General features: G+C 36.5%; 1 pseudogene; it reads left to right on the forward strand.

Annotated features, from left to right (window-relative positions):
* The first annotated feature begins 13057 nt into the window (after positions 1 to 13057).
* Positions 13058 to 13213, forward strand: LOC129246600 (U2 spliceosomal RNA; annotated as a pseudogene).
* The last annotated feature ends 1363 nt before the right edge of the window (positions 13214 to 14576 follow it).

Below are 14576 nucleotides of genomic sequence, written 5' to 3' on the forward strand. Positions count from 1 at the left end.
TTTAATATATGACTTCAAATGAAATTTTATTAAAAATATATAAAGGTTGTCAAAAAAGTCTTGCGGTATTTTTATTGAATTTTCAATGCGCCGTTTTGTTCGATGACGAGATCCCAACGAGATGCCAACTTCATAATGCCCCTCTTATAGAAGCTCGCTTCCCTATTGTCAAAAAACTCGGAGAGCCAATTTTCACAGTACTCTCTTGTGTACAACTTCCGACTACCAAGCTCGTTCGCCATGGACAGAAATAGGTGGTAATCACTTGGTGCGAGATCCGGACTATACGGTGGATGCAAAAGAACCTCCCATCCGAGCTCCCGGATCTTCTGGCGCGTCACCAAAGATGTGTGTGGCCTGGCGTTGTCCTGATGGAAGACAATTCGGCCTCTGTTGATCAAAGATGGCCTCTTCTGCATGAGTGCTGCATTCAAGCGGTCCAGTTGTTGGCAGTACAGGTCCGAATTGAGCGTTTGGCCATAGGGGACACACAGAAGAACCTTCCTGGCCGTCAATCCAGGCTTGGCCACCGTCTGGGCAGCTTCACCGCTTTTCGACCACGACCGTTTGCACTTCACGTTGTCGTAAGTGACCCACTTTACATCGCCAGTCACCATCCGCTTCAAAAACGGGTCGATTTTGTTGCGATTCAGAAGCGATTCGCATGCATCCATACGGGCAAAAATGTTTTTTTGCGTCAAGTCGTGTGGCACCCATACATCGAGCTTCTTTTTGAATCCAAGCTTCTTCAAATGGTTTATAACGGTTTGATGACTCATGTCCAGCTCTTGGCCGATGCTACGGCTGCTACTATGCCGGTCTCTTTCGATCAATTCAGCGATTTTATCGCAATTTTCGACGACAGGCCTTCCGGACCGTGGCGCATCTTCGATCACCTCTGCACCAGAACGAAAACGTTGAAACCATCGTTGTGCGGTGGAAATGGAAACTGTATCGGGTCCATAAACTGCACAAATTTTATTGGCAGCATGAGATGCATTTTTGCCTTTATCGTAGTAGTACTGTAAAATATGCCGTATTTTCTCTTTATTTTGCTCCATGTTTGCGACGCTATAACTCACGAACGACTAAAAGCAAACAACAATTAATCAAACACGTGTTAGTACGTGAAAAGAGCTTTCCAAAAAGCTCTAGCGTGAACCGATGCGACGAATACAACTAGAACTACGCGCTTGCAAAGACAAGCTTGCGGAAATACCGCAAGACTTTTTTGACAACCTTAGCTATAAAAAATGTAGAACCGTAAACTGAATCAGCAATTGTAAATGGTGCTTCAATGTATTATTTACTTACATTTCCCATTTTAATCACCAATCTTTATTTAAATTTAGAACTTTGACTCAATTCGCAAGATTTAATTCGGCTTATTTTTACTTTGCGATCAGCTGTTTATCTCACTTGCAAATTCCTACAAAGTCGAAAAATATCCAGTGAAAACCTGCAACTTCCCCTCAAAATAAAATGCCATTTTGTTCTCACTTTCCCCTACTTAGAAATTTTTTGACGTCTAAGCCAGACAGTTGTTTGAGACTCTCGAACAGTGGTTGGCGCAGGGTTGACAATCAGCAGCGCAAGATATTTCCCACAAATTGTTCTAAGAATGCTGCTGAACTGACATTCCTTGGCCTTGGCTCTGGTAACGTGGAATCGATTATCGGGCCACGATTCCTTTGTTTGTAAATGTCATTCATTGCTTTTACTCAGATCTTTTTCAAAATGTAGCGTAGAGTGAAAGAATGCTCCATAATATATTAGATTTGCCAGATCTAAATTCACACTGATAAGGCGGGATCAATTCATTGGAACTGAGCAATATACTTCATAGAAAAAGACATTTTCAAATATTGGGTGTTTTTCTAAGAGCTTGAAAACTTAAAAAGATTATACAAAACAGAAATATTGTTGGAATGAAACTATTTTCTATTATAATCTGGTAGATAATTTCAGGGTATATATTTTTTGAAAATGATATCCGGCATATTTCCTCCGGCGCTAAGAGTTACATGCGATTAGTCCAATAAGTCGAGCAGTTCAATAGTCGATAAGCTACAGCCAGTGTGCATCAACTACTGGTATCCGGTCCAGAACTTGCTTCTCAAAAGCATCACCACGTCGACAACAGGGATCCTCTCCTACTTTTAAAAGACGCCAATGAAGATAATATGAAACACACAGACCTACTCCGTCGTAGCTGACCTAGCATACGTCAGCAGCCAGTCGAAAGCCTTTGCTGCTAACGCTGCATTTGCTTCAGTTTACCTAATAATTGTGTTATCATGCAAGCTTTTTAACCCTTTCGCTACATCTTTTTATTGCGCCATCCAAAAAATCCAAATTTTTGTCTGAGTATTTATTTTAGGACCAATAACAATACAAATAAATTTTTTTTTTATTTATTTTGTTAAGTGCTTTTTTTTTAATGTTGCCATATGGCAACAAATGTTTTATATTGGTTTCAATCGCAAATAAACTTCTTCTGCAATCTAATGCAAGTTAACACCTTACGAGAAATTTGTTGCCATATGGTTAGTTTTAAAAATTAGCACAGCTTTTAAAGCTGCGAGCGAAAAAATATTTATATGCCAAATGACAGATTGAACATTTTTCTATATACTTTATTCAACAATTTTTGAAAACATTTGCCCAAAATGCCTCAAAAATCTAAAAATGCAAAATACAAATTTCAGAGTGAAGTGCTATATGCCAGAAGGCTTTCTTTAAAAATGTTGTATTACCGATATATAATGGGCGGTTATTATTTATTTTATTTCTGTTTAACCACTAAACTTCAATTTTTGAAAATATGTAAGAAAAAAGTTGATATTTTTTACAAGAGAGTGTTGACGGCCTTTTAAAGTTTACTGTTGCCATATGGCAACAATATCGCGAAAGGGTTAAGGCTAGGAGGAAATCTTGCACCTCTGTTTTCACTGACGGTTCCAAGATGGTATCGGTAGTCGGAGCAGGGGTTTTCTCTAAATCAGCCAATTTATCTATCTCCTTTAAGCTGCCGAATACTGCTAGTGTTTTTCAAGCAAAAGTCTTTGCCATCCTGCAGGCATGCAAAATGCCTAGGGAACGCGGGAGCGAGGGAGATATTAACATTTTCTCCGCCGCGATCAAGGCTCTGACGACGCCATGGTGCACAACGAAATTAGTAAACTCCTGTAAGGAGGAGATCAAATATATTGGGTGTGCAGGCAATATTTCTGTGATCTGGGTTCCAGAACATAGGAACATAGAGGGAAATGAAATTGCTTATGAGCTTGCCAGGAGTAAGGGGACTGAATTGGTCTCAGAGGTCTCCTACCCGAGAATCGGCATCCCCCTGACAGTTGTTAAAGGGGAACTGCAGAAAAGCTGGAACTCCATTTCTTCATGTGCTATTTCGAAAACCATTTGGCCCCAATACGATATACGAAGGAAATAAGGGTGAATGAAGCCACCAGTGCTCTATGAACTTAGCGAATAGATTTATTTTTTCAAAGTACTTGCCAAAGTTTACTGAACAGAAATGTCAGCACAGTTTTTCATTCTCAACTGCCAAACCATAGTTATCGATATGCAGCTTAAAAACACCCTATACGAGTTGGCGCAAAATTAATCAGCCTACCGGAATATTTATAATTTTAACAAATCGCGTGGCACGCAAATTATATTTGACGTTTGTGAACTGGACAGCTGGGGTATACAAATGTCAAAGTAAAGATTTCCATCACTCAAAATCTTTTTTTCTGTTATTTAATAAAAAAGTTATTCAAAAATAAAATTGTAGGATTAAGGGGTAACACCACTGTACACGCGTCAAATAAACACGATTTTTAAAGAATTTTTTTGTATAGAAGGAAAGGGAAAACAATCACTCTGATTTGGGAAGTTATTACTTATATACTAAAATACAAAACTACAAAGTTTGATCGAAAAATTTTACAAAATGGCGGCATAGGAGACATTTTTGTAATGTGGTTTCTCTTGAAAGAGCTCCGCGGCACGCAGCACAGAGGTTGCAAATTTTAATCTGGAACAAGGAAATTTGTTTTTTCTTAATCTAGATAATAATAGCTAGAGAAACACGTAGGGGATTTAAAAAATATTTATTTTTGTGGAATTAGCAAGCATTTGAAGGAAAAAACTCTATTTTGGACTAAAAAACGGCACTTAAATAATTATAACAATCGTTTAAATTAATCTATCGAAAATCCCCTACGCTCTTCTCTTAAGAAGGTTATTATACAGACGTAGTGAAAAACCTGATTAAAAATATTTAAAATTGTTTGAGTTATGCTGCGTGCCAATTTCAGAAAACGTGTTTTGAGAAAAACGCGTTTAAAGTTTGGAAATTTGGAGAAGTCGTTAGGTAGCAGTCACTAACGCTTGGTTAAAAGCTTAAAATATTTATGAAATAAACTTCGGTAGCGTAAAAAACTTTTTGTTCTCTATTTTAAAAGGTTCAAAGAATTTTTTAAGCTTATAAAAAAAAAATCAATTTTTTGAAATTTCTACAGTGGTGTTATCCCTTAAGGGGGTCAGCTCCTCCAGAGAACGAGTTTTTTCAGTCATTTTTTGCGAAAAACGAAGAGTATTTATTATATTATTGTAAAATAATTTACATATTAATATTTATGCTTAAGTAAATATACAAACATTTTTTTTAAATAAAAAAAAAACAAAGTTGCGGCGCTACAGCTGCTCAAACGTGGCTCCTTCAATTTGCGACGAGGCATTCCACGGACTCTTATAATCAACTGAAATCAATCAGACAAAAAATGTTTCACTAAAATAAGTTATTCCGCTTTGCACTTACCTGTTTTTAACGAAAAAAAGAAAAATGAAAATTTGAAGTGAAGAAGAAAAAAATTACACTTTCTTGATAAACAAATTGATCAAAACAATATTGTTAGTAATAATTAATAGAAAATTTGGGGTACATACAAATACCAATATATTAATGAATATTCCTGTAAAATTTTAAGTTGATATCTTGCTTACTTTTTGAGTTATATCCGACAGCGCGGAAAAAAAGTAAACAAAAAGTGCGTGTAGCGTAGTAGAAGTGAAACTTTCAAGGCAGACAAAGAGAGAAGGGGGAGACCCGAGAGAGAATGAGAGAGGGAGAGAGAGAATATATATCTAAATAAATTCACAACATTTGCAGAGAATACAAATAGACAAAATTTACAAAAATAAATATAAATAATCACCAAACACAAAAATGAATAATAATACACGTGGTATATCAACTGCGTATATATAGCATCTGTCGCCAACGCGTATTGCCGCGCCACGCACAATACGATCTGTTGTATTCTAACTATACGTTGCTCTTTCTCACTCCGATGTATTAGCGTGGCGTTAGAGCCGTTCGCACATATAGCGTCTAACACTATAACGTGCATAGACAAAGCACGCGCATGCGCAATACTACATATGTATCCTTTTCTAACAGTATGTTGCTCTCTTTCGCTCTACTGTAGTAATATGGCGTTAGTGCTGTACGTTAACACGTCACTCTCTTTCTCTCTCTGTTATATTCTAACGCCTTGTATATAATGTATACGTGGTTCTCTCTTGCTCCTACAATACGAGTAACGTCGTATGACTTAGACTAGAGCCTTAGCGTAGGAGTGGAAGAAAAGACGAAGGACCGCACAAAAGGGAAACGTGAATAGCCTAAAGTGTATCTAAGATATATATAGGGTATAGCTCTCTCTCTCTCGTTTTCCTCTACGTTGTATCTTTTTTCTCTCTCGCAGAACGAAAATGTCCAAAACGTTGCATGGCCTTGAAATTTTACTCTCCATGCTCGCTCGTCCATCGACGCCTGAGAAGTGTCACTTCACAAAGCGTATTTCGAGAAAAAAACGATTCATCTTTCATTCGACGGTCATCACTTCAGTGACTTTACAAGGACAAGGAATGGATGGAATGGACACACACCACCTTTTCGTCGATTTTAAAGTCGCTTTCGATAGCACAAAAACGATTTGCCTATATGCCGCGTGGTCTGAATGTAGTTTCTCGCAAAACTAACACGGTTGTACAAAATAGCGTTAAGCAACATCAGCAGCTATGTACGTCAGAATTGGGAAGAACGACTTCGAGCCATTTGATGCCAGCCGAGACGTCCGACAGGGTGGCTCGCTGTTGGGTGATTTTTTTAATCGAATGCTGGACTGAGTCGAGCCCACTTAAATTCCCGTTGGCAAGTGCATACAGTGAGTCAAAAAAGTATTAGCACACTCGAAAAATCAAAGATCTCAGTGCTATAACTTTTGTTCTAATGAAAGTATAAAAAAAAATAGAAAACGGTATTTTCTAAATGTATTTATTTATTACGGATCTGAACAAAACAAAAAATTAATATCGACATAGGTTTACAAGCTCAACCTTGAAAGGTAAAATAAGGCACAAATTCACATCAAAAAAGTTTTGGCACATTCTTTATGTTAGCTTATGCTTTTGGCGTAATAACGGTAAACTGCCGTTATTTTCACTCTTGCTTTTTACTTATTCGTACGTTTTAGGACTTGCATACGGTCGCAATCACTTTTGATCGCGATTTCAACGCACATAGACCAAAATGGGCCGTGGTACTGAAATCTCCCTAAAACTAAGTCAATTAATGATAAAACTGTATTTAGAAAAAAAAAATCCTATCAAGAAACTGACAAATTTGTCGATAAATCATGGTCCAGCGTTCGAAACATCGTTATGCATTATTGCAATACTGGCAAAATAGCTCCGGAGAGCAGATCTGGCCGCCCCAAAAAACTAACTGAACGACAGGAGCGAATTGTGGTGTCCACGGTGACACAAAATCAAAAAACTTCGGCTGTCAAATTGTGCGAGACCCTACAAAATTCATCTAAATCAATTTCAACCGTCAAACTGTTCGGAATACCCTATATAAGGCTGGGTATCAACGCTGGATTGCTCGACGCAAAGCCTTCATTTCGAAGGTAAATAAGAAAAAGAGGCTGGAATTTGCGAAACAGCATTTAAATAAGCCCGACGCTTTTTAGAACACCACTTTATTTAGTGATGAATCAAAATCCAATTTATTTGGGTCAGATAGAGCACAAAATGTTTGGTGAAAGCCAAATAAAGAGCTTCAGGAGAACAATCTGCTCAAAACAGTTAAACACGATGGAGGAAATGTGATGGTTGGGGGTGTCGGAAAGCTCACGTTCATAGATGAGACAATGGATAAGTATGTGTATCGCGATATTCTTAAAGAATATTTAAGTGCAATTGTCGAAAAACTGGGTCTTAATGGGATAACTTGGCAATTTCAACAACATAATGACCTAAAACGTTCGTCTTATCTTGTGATATACCATTGCAAACAGCTTAAAAACCCCCCCCTCGCCAGACTTAAATCGAGTGTGCCAATACCTTTTTGACTCACTGTAGCTACTCTTCAACCGTTTTCTGCATGGAAGTTGATGTATTCACTTTATTGGCTTCTGTACTTTATTGGTTTTGGAATAGTTCAACTGGCATTCTGTAAGCTTCTGCGATTATCGCACCAATCAAAAAAAGAAGATTTTTTAATGAAATTCTAATGGGGAAGATCAGTACAAATTCAAATTCATCATCTTCGTGACTTATTATGTTGACGACCAAAAATTATCACCACAATGCGCCAATTTTGTACGCAGTTGTAAGCTTTGAATTTAACGTAGAAAAACTCAAGCAATAAACATCAGCTTTTTGAAGTATGCTTTTAGGCATTAGGTAATATTCGTTTGCATGTGGTTCCAACGTTCCATTTTCGGCAATCAGCTATTGTTGTGTGCTGAATGATTTCTTCTAAATTAAATTAAATTATGTTTATAGATTTTAGTAGAAAAAGTGAAACAGAAAAAAAAAGCACCAGTTGCTCTTTCAAAAATTGTTCATGGTTCTGAAACAGGGGGGGCAAAAATAAGTTGATGGGCGGTGTGCTAATTTTTTTTTTATTTTCTAGTTTTGAATAGGGCTATTGACATACCATAAATGAACCTATGTATATTGACGTAGCGATTAAGCCAAAAATGTGCCTTAGCGCTGAACAAAATTCGGATCCCAAAATGTCGATCTTCGGCAAGTTTTTCAAGAGCCCAACGACTGAAATTAGGACGCTTTGAGAGATCGGCCGCCTTCAAATCTTGGACTAGTTGTACTTTATGCACTTTCAAACCTAGATCTTTGCGTAAAATCGCCCAAGTAGTGCCACAAGATTGGCCAAGTTGTTGAGATCGGCGCCGAACCGATTCTTCTGGGTTTCTGGCAAAACTCTCATTTACAGCCGCAATATTCTCTTCATTTCGGGCTGTACGTGGTCGAATCGGTCGAGTATCATCCAATAATGTAAAATTATTCTCACTTTTGCCGATGGTTTGCCGCCGAATAGTGCGTTCGGTAGGACGGTTATGTATTCCATAAATTGGGTTGAGCGCGCAATGAACACTTTTCACAGCGCATCGATGATTTTCCTAATGCAATTGTACGATTTGTAAGAGTTGCTAAGGCGTAAGTCTTCCCATGATGAAATGCCAATGAATATTGAAAAAAAAATGTATGTATTTAGTTTGACATTAGTCAGGCGTGATCTGTCAAAAAAAAAAATAACCTCTTGGAAAAAGGACCTCCAATCTGATTACCCTTTACTTTGACCTACAATAGTCTCACAGAGCAATTACAGCTGAACTATTTTCATTTATATTCCAATATTGGCTTATGAGGCGTTCTCTGAGAAAAACAAACACCTAGAAATTAGTGTTGTCTAATTTTTTTAGTTCGTACTATAAAAACAAGTTCTCGTAGCATAGTTTCAGACCATTGCAACGCGTGGTTTCTACATTATTAAGATTTTAATCTTCTTAAAATTTTAACTTTTCATTGGACAAAGTTTCGGAAAAATTTTTATTAATAATTTTCTGGACTTTCAAATACATGTGGTAATTGATAGAAAAATAATGTTTACGAAGAATTAATTAACTCACTAACCATTGAATAAATTCATGAAAACAGTAACATTGTAGTCGAGCCGTAATTGCGGCAGTGTTTCTTTCTGTGAGCTGGCATCGCCTTCTGTCACAATGGCAACGTCAGTAAATTATTGACAATCCGATGCTCATCACTAGCTAATCAAGCGCAATATAACAGTTTTCTCTGCGGAGTTCAAATGGAGGAAGAAAAGTAAACTTTCATTTAATAAAGTAGTTGAAGTTAACTATCGTTTATTTATTGGTTTTAGCGTAAAATTAAGTTCAAATGAAACGAAGTTATTGGACTAAGTTTCCACATTTTCAACACGTTCGGCGTGAAATAACGGGTCTGTTCATGCCCAAATTATCCAGTAATTTGCCAGTAGCTTAATTTTCGGGAACTCGCTTGCAAATAGAAAAATATCAAACAAAATATATTTATGAATTTACAAGTTTTACGAACAGCTGATTTATGGTTGGCGAGAGAAATCAAAAAAATTAAAAATGGTGCTTTCGATTTGAATTTCGCAAACTGCAGCAACGATGACTGGAGGCTGTGGTTCAGAAGTGCATACTTATGTACCTCTATACCTCCTTGACTTCTTCCTATTTGATATATGACTTCAAATAAACTATAAAATTTATATATCTATACTAATATTATAAAGAGGAAAACTTTGTTTGTTTGTTTGTTTGGTTGTAATGAATAGGCTCAAAAACTACTAGACCGATTTTAAAAATTCTTTCACCATTCGAAAGCTACGTCATCCACGAGTAACATGGATTATATTTTATTTTGGAAATAGGGCTCGAGATATAGGTCAAAACGTGGACCCGGGTAACCTTCGGATGTGTATGTACAATATGGGTATCAAATGGAAGCTGTTGGTGAATGCTTTAGTTCAGAGTATTTCCATCCGCTCCGTGACTAGGGTCTCGAGATAGAGACCAGAACGTGGACCCTAGAATGTGTTTGTACAATATGGATATCAAATGAAAGCTGTTGATAAGTGCTGGCAACGGGTACAGCGTTCTTTTGAACCAGCCATAATGTCGCTTACTTTTTTAACGTTTGGGGCGGAACTGAACTGTCAAATTGACAGTGTGAGTTACAATGTGTCAATATTTCTTTCTGATTTGGATGCCATAAGGAAAAAACGTAAGTGCAACATGTAAAAATTGTTTGTGAATTTTTTTGGAGTGGATTTTGGAACAATGAATAATTTCTTACGAAATTTGAGAATTTAATGTGAAATCCGAATGAAATTATGTGTTCGTGGAAAAACAATTTTTTTTCGTCTTTTTTTTTTTTGAAAAATATAAATGGATAATGGTTAAAAAAGCTCCAATGCTTAATAAAACATATAAATTGAAACGAAAAATTCATGGATGATCAGGAAAAAAGACGATTGTTTATTCATATGCGTTGATTTGAAATTTAAAAACAATCTTCTTTTTTCTGATTTTCAATTTATATTTTATATTTACTCAAAAACAAATAGAAAAACAAAAAATATTGTTTATGCCAAAGCGCTTGAATAAAGAATAAAGAAATAAATAATATGAAAATCATATCAAAATCTGAACATTTTTAGTAGAGACGAAAAACTGTTTCCGTAAATATTAATAATATAGGTATTACAAGGAAAAAAATATGTAATTGCACGATAATATCATTAAAAACAATATAACGGTTGTTTCATTCTTATTTGTTTAGTAGTTGCGCTAAAATAACAAATTTTTGAGTTGTTACTCTTTTCCTTTTCTTTTTGAGTTGTTACGCTTTAACGTAACAAGTGCGATATATTTTCTGTTCTAAACCATATCTATTCTATTTTAGTGTGCCCAGCGAAGGGGGCGGGGTTTGCTAGTATAAAATATACTGGGTATGGTAGTAAATTTCCGACCTTTCTTAGCCAAAGTTTTGAATTATTTCATATTATTTGAAGTATGTGCCATTGGAAGCTACAACTTTACTCCATCTTTCAGGCAGCATACGGATTCTTGTGACAAAAAATTCCGGTTCTTGTATGTCTACCGTCCCATTCCGGCCGCTTTTCTTTGAGAGCTCGATTCAGACGCATGCCGTTCTTTTCTTTTCTGCCGTTCAAGAAGCATCTCACACGTCACCAAACGTCTCTTGACATCCCTCTCCTTCAATTGATGTGGCACCCAGTTACCTGCTTTCTGGACCGTTCCCATCGCGTGCAAACGTTTACCGACGGTTGATTTGTCAACATCCAACTCTTTAGACATTTCATCAAGAGTTCGTCATGCGTCTTCATCGAATAATTGTTGTAAAGGGTTTTTCTATAAGAGCGGGTAGATGTTGAAATGGAATAAAATGGCGTTTGCTGTGAGGCACGTAGCGCCGTCCTGCTGGAACCACATGTCGTCTAGGTCTATATGCTTCAATATGGGCCATAAGAAATTGGAAGGGCCACTACGTCTACCGAAAAATGGGTAATAGTAATGAACACTCATTTTGATAATAAAGTTTTATCATTTGAACGTGCTGTTCAATCGTGTAACTTGCCATGATTATTTGGCATAAACAACTGAATAATAAACAAAAGATTTGACAGATGTCACCAAAACAAAATGGCTGAAACAGGGCGCCAAAATCTACCCGCGCCAATTGAAAACCCCTTTAGTTGAGTATCTTCGAATTTTTTATTTTTATCACTTACGTCGAAATTGCCACTTTGGAAGCGTTGGAACCACTCTTTACAAGTTGTATTTGATGGAGCGTGATTAATGTAAATATTGATCAATATACGACACATTTCAGCTGCACTTTTCTTTAAATGGTAATAATGAAGCATGACTTCCCGCAAATACTGTTTTTTCGGGACGAACGTAGACATTTTTGATGGCAGATAAAAAATGATCTTTACGCTTTAAACGAATGTCAACTACTGCGATCGAGACCATATATACACCTTCAAATCACTAGAGCGAACACATATGTAGGCTGTGTTCGTAAATGCAACATGACGCGCAAACTACAATTGCATAACAAACAGAACGTTCAGAAATGCCAATATCGCAGCACTGCAATAATCAAGCGTTCAAAAAGACAACAATTCTACGGTTGAATAGGGAGGACGAGTTTAAATCGGGTAGAAGGAAAAAAAATGTATTGTGGAAGAAAGTTGTGACCGAAGTTAAAAATGTAAATCCCAATATAAGACTGGACAGTACCACAGCGCAGAGAAAATGCTTAAATCTCTTGGTAACGTACAAGCGCATTAAGAAAAGAAATAATTCTTCCGGTAGAGAAGCTACATCCTGGAGGTATTTTGAGGACTTCGGCGAAGTTTATGGTACAAGGCACTCAATGACTCCTCCAACAGCAAATTATTAAAGTGAAACTATAAATTATTAATTTTCATAAAACTTATAAAACCTTACTTTAAAAGTGGCCCAATTCATTCGGAAATGGTAATAGAAAATGTCCTCGGGAAACGACTTTATTGTTTTAATAAACGATTTGTTTTTAGGTATTTTTCTTTTTAAAGACAAACATTTGTACTAAACATTTTTGAAGTGAAAACTTCTTTAGAATCGTTGGGAGTGATTTGAGGAAAAGTGAAACGAAAAAGCGACCCTCTTGGCTACGAAGCGTTATATTATATGTTGATATAAACGTAGCGACGAACTAAATAAAAATAACTTTTATTTTTTCTTGTGATTCGAACCAAGGATTTTGGATCGGAAGCTCACATTGCTAGTCGCTCGGCTACCGCGCCATGCTGTCGTCGCTGGCCTAAAAGTTATTTATATTAGTTACGAAGCGTTATATTATATGTTGATATAAATAATTTTTGTGAGCGTGTAATTCTCAAAAGGTTTATTAGAAAATCTATTGACTAGGTAGTTTGTTGGTTGTGTATGGTTATCGGTTCTCGGCCTTATGCCTAAGATCAAAGTGTGGTATCTGTGTGTATTATACGCGTAACGACGCTCATAATAGTTTTTGGTTTAGATGCTGAAAGTCAGTTTAAGTGAATCGGTATAAATATTTCGTACATTAATTTTTGTGAGCGTGTAATTCTCAAAAGGTTTATTAGAAAATCTATTTACTAGGTAGTGTGGTATCTGTTCTTATCATCTTAAACTGATTTTTGGGAATGGGCGGAGTGTTTTAGGGGCTTGCTCCGCCTCTGCCACGGGTTGCCCCGGTATTGCAGTACCGCCGGGATTTCGGCCTTGAATAAATACAAGAAGAAATATAATAATACATTTAGCTTTGGTGGGAAGAGACATAAATTTTTATATGAATACAAGTAGACGAAAATGGAAGAAATTTGTAAGTCTGTTTCTTCGGTCCGTTTGGGTATTTTTTTTGACAACATCGAAACCAAAGCATTTGTATCATATTTTAGCTATCATAAGCCACTCGTATCATTTGTTGAAATTGAAAACATTGAGGATGAATAATAATAAAATGAAGAAAATAAAATATGAACTTTATAGCAATATTATAATGAACCTATAATTATCCCGCTCCTAATGCTGCTTTCGTCTCATTCTCTCTCAGTTTGTTTTACGGAAGGTTTCACTTCTATCCCGTCTAACCGTTAGACTGGTATTCTCTTTGACTTCAATAGCCTTCTTTTTCTTAAATTTAAAGAAAATCTATCTTTTCTTTGCTCACAAATTTCGTCTAGTGTTAGATTCAGCAAAATTTCCATTTTAGTATTATACGCGTTCGAAAATGCAAACAAACGTATTTGCAAATTGTCAAAAATTGTATAAGAAGTATCAAATGTCAAACTTGCAGTGTTGCCACTGATGCTTATGCTGCAAGTCATGTTGCATTTACGAACACAGCCGTAAATAGTATTAGCAACGACACCTCTTTTACGAGGGCGGAAACTTATTCCCATACCAAATATTTACTTACATTTTTCACTTTAATTACCATTTTAATTTAAATTTAGAACTTTGACTCAATTCGCAATTTTTAATTCGCGTTTATTTTCACTTTGCGATCAGCTGTTTTTCTCACTTGCAAATTCTTACAAGTAAAAATTTATCAAGTAAAAATTTATCAAGTAAAAACTTGCAATTTCCCCTCAAAATGACGGGTAATTTTGCTCTCTCACTTTCCCCTACTCTGCAAAAATTTAGGTACATAAACACCAAAACTAGATAATTTGTAACAAATGTTACAGGGTTCAACAAATGTTACAAATTATTTGCTTCATGACCAGACCTAACATCTGAAATATTGCCACAGCTAATCAGCTGAGTATCAGCAACAGGCCATCGCAATATTGCTGTAACTATTGAGTGCGGCGAACAGCCTCCAACGCATATATACAATATATAATTGATGCATACACCCTTTTTGGGTGTTTGGCCGAGCTCCTCCTCCTATTTGTGGTGTGCGTCTTGACGATGTTCCACAAATGGAGGAACCTACAGTTTCAAGCCAACTCCGAACGGCAGATATTTTTATGAGGAGCTTTTTTATGGCAGAAATACACTAGGCGGTTTGCCATTGCCTGCCGAGGGGCGACCGCTATTAGAAAAAACTTTTTCTTCGTTTTGGTGTTTCACCGAGATTCGAACCTA

The sequence above is a fragment of the Anastrepha obliqua genome, chromosome 4, assembly GCF_027943255.1.
Source record: "Anastrepha obliqua isolate idAnaObli1 chromosome 4, idAnaObli1_1.0, whole genome shotgun sequence".
NCBI lineage: Eukaryota > Metazoa > Arthropoda > Insecta > Diptera > Tephritidae > Anastrepha > Anastrepha obliqua.